This window comes from Mytilus galloprovincialis, chromosome 3 (genome assembly GCF_965363235.1).
Source record: "Mytilus galloprovincialis chromosome 3, xbMytGall1.hap1.1, whole genome shotgun sequence".
In the NCBI taxonomy this organism is placed as follows: Eukaryota; Metazoa; Mollusca; class Bivalvia; order Mytilida; family Mytilidae; genus Mytilus; species Mytilus galloprovincialis.
In genome coordinates this window covers 17,606,966-17,609,387 of record NC_134840.1, presented here as the reverse complement: position 1 = coordinate 17,609,387, position 2,422 = coordinate 17,606,966, and the positions used below count along the sequence as shown (strand labels likewise).

General features: G+C 29.9%; 1 protein-coding gene across 1 annotated transcript in view; it reads right to left on the bottom strand.

The window, feature by feature from the left end:
• Positions 1–2,422, bottom strand: part of LOC143067291 (inactive tyrosine-protein kinase 7-like) — a 99,349-nt gene that overhangs the window by 38,570 nt on the left and 58,357 nt on the right. The window lies entirely within an intron of this gene.

Below are 2,422 nucleotides of genomic sequence, written 5' to 3'. Positions count from 1 at the left end.
TCAAGAACTTGTTGATAAATATTCCATATTCACTTCACAAATAATACATGTTGGTTTTGAAGTATAGATTCTATGTTCTATAATTCACGACAATTTCAAATCATGTTATTTTTCCACTTAGGAAAGTAGCGAAACATTAATAGCTAGAGAAAATTGGTTTACAGTATTTGATATTCAGTGACATACTTCACAGTGGATTCACTGCTTCTATAAACTTAGCAGGTAGCTTGGAAAAAACTAATATTGTTGTACTGGGCTTTGTTATACTTGAGTTCTATCTGGCAATGTAGAGTTAAAAGAGCTGCAGTCCCTCTGTATAACATGGGTTTAATAGCAAATTCATATGATCTGGAAAATGAATCAGGCAGAATACCCTTGATTTTGCCCTGAGAAAGAAGGGTCATCTTAACAAAATTTCTCTAGAAAAGAGATGCTCTTATTTAATTAATCTTCAAAGAGATGGACATAATTAAATGCAAGAAGTCTGCACACACAAAAAACTATCTAACAACAAAATGCATATATTCAATTATGACCATTATTTCAAGAGCAAATAAAACTCTTTGTGCTTCTCTAAACATTTATAGATGTAACAGCACTAAAATTTTGTTACAATCTGATTCTAATTACCTCATCTTTGAAATCATTTAAAACAAGCAGTTTTATATATGATATATGTTCTTTTGCGTTAATAAACTACATAAACCAAGGAGGTACTCTGTTTGACCTTAATATAGAATTTTATAAAAGTCATGTCAAAGTTGTAGGTTTTAACATAAAAACATGTTAGCTCATTCATCTTTGATGTATAAAATTTTTTAATACAGTCATAACAAAATTATTTCCAGTAAGGTTTGTTCAGATGCAAGAATGAGTATGACAGAGAAACTAAAAAAAAATACATTATAAAAAGGAGATGTGGTGTATTTGCCAATGGACAAATATTAGGGGAAACAAGAATGTGTCCATGGTACAGGATACTCAAACTATCATTTTCTATGTTTAGTTGACCGTGAAATTGGGGTCAAAAATCTAATGTGGCATTGACATTAGAAAGCTAATATTTCATAGGGAACATGTGTACTAAGTTTCAAGTTGATTGGACTTCAACTTCATCCAAAACTAACTTGACCAAAAACTTTAACCTGAAGCGGGACAGACAAAAGGACAGATGAAAGGACAGACCAATGGACAGAAAAACTAACAAAAACAGACCCACAGACCAGAAAACATATTGCTCATAAATAGGGCATAAAAATTGTGAAAATACATCTTAACAAACTAGAGTACTTTACATTCAATTAAGACATTAAAATTATATAACTTTCAAAGCACCTGTAGTTTCAAAGATAGACTGAATCATTTTTAAAGAAAATATCTACCATAAGTACTTGAATATACTGTTAGTTATAAGATGTTCTGTGTGGTATAAAGCAAACTATTACAATATTTGTTCTAAATGTTACATATGCTTGAGAAAAAATTCTACAAAAAAATGATATGAAATGTTTGATCTCCAAGAAACGCACTAAAACATTTCCATTATAGAAACCTGTATCTAATTACATAATTACTAAATTCTGCAATTGTTAAACCATTAACAAATACTCTCCAAGACCAATGTGTATGTATGCAGCAGGCAGCAGTTTCTGGTTATGCAAAAAATCTTGGAAATGTTTGACAGAATTTTGACAAATTTTTACTGCAAAAATCTGAAATTAGTGTCTCAAATGCCATTAAATTTCTTTTTCAACTAATTGATATAATTACAAGCAATTTGTGTCTAGTACTTTAACGAGAATATAATGATGTGAGCAATGCAAATCCTTAGGATGTCTAGATGTAAACAGATTATTTGATAAGTGCTTTGCACTTATGTTTTACTACAAATCAATTAGATTTTGAAAAAAAAAAGAATTTCAGTAAATGTTTAGTGAAATAAAATAAACCTTGTAATTACTCTGTGAAATTTTGTCACTTTATTCATTATGTAATCTATAGTGACACTAATCTTACAAAATACACAAATTATAAAACAATTTACTGGTACCTAACTTCTGTCTAATGACAGTGATTACGATACAACTGTAGACTTATTTTATTTGTGTATCAGTTGAATATTTTCTCATATTTTAGAAAAACAAAGGATATGGAGTATTTGTCTATTTGTCACAAACTCATAAAGTTTTGAACAAATTTTATTTTAATTGAACTAGATGCTGGCAAAATAACGGCAAACCATGTTTTTTTTCTATGTTTATTGGTGTCATCGTTAAGGTGTTACTGGTTTTTCAGTTAATCCTGTAAGATGTTATGACCCAGCAGCTAGTCCACCAACCTGGATCAACTTGCCTGCCATACTCTACCCTCTGCTATATTTTTCTGCTTAACAAAAGTATACTGTGGATTCCTTTATTCTTGT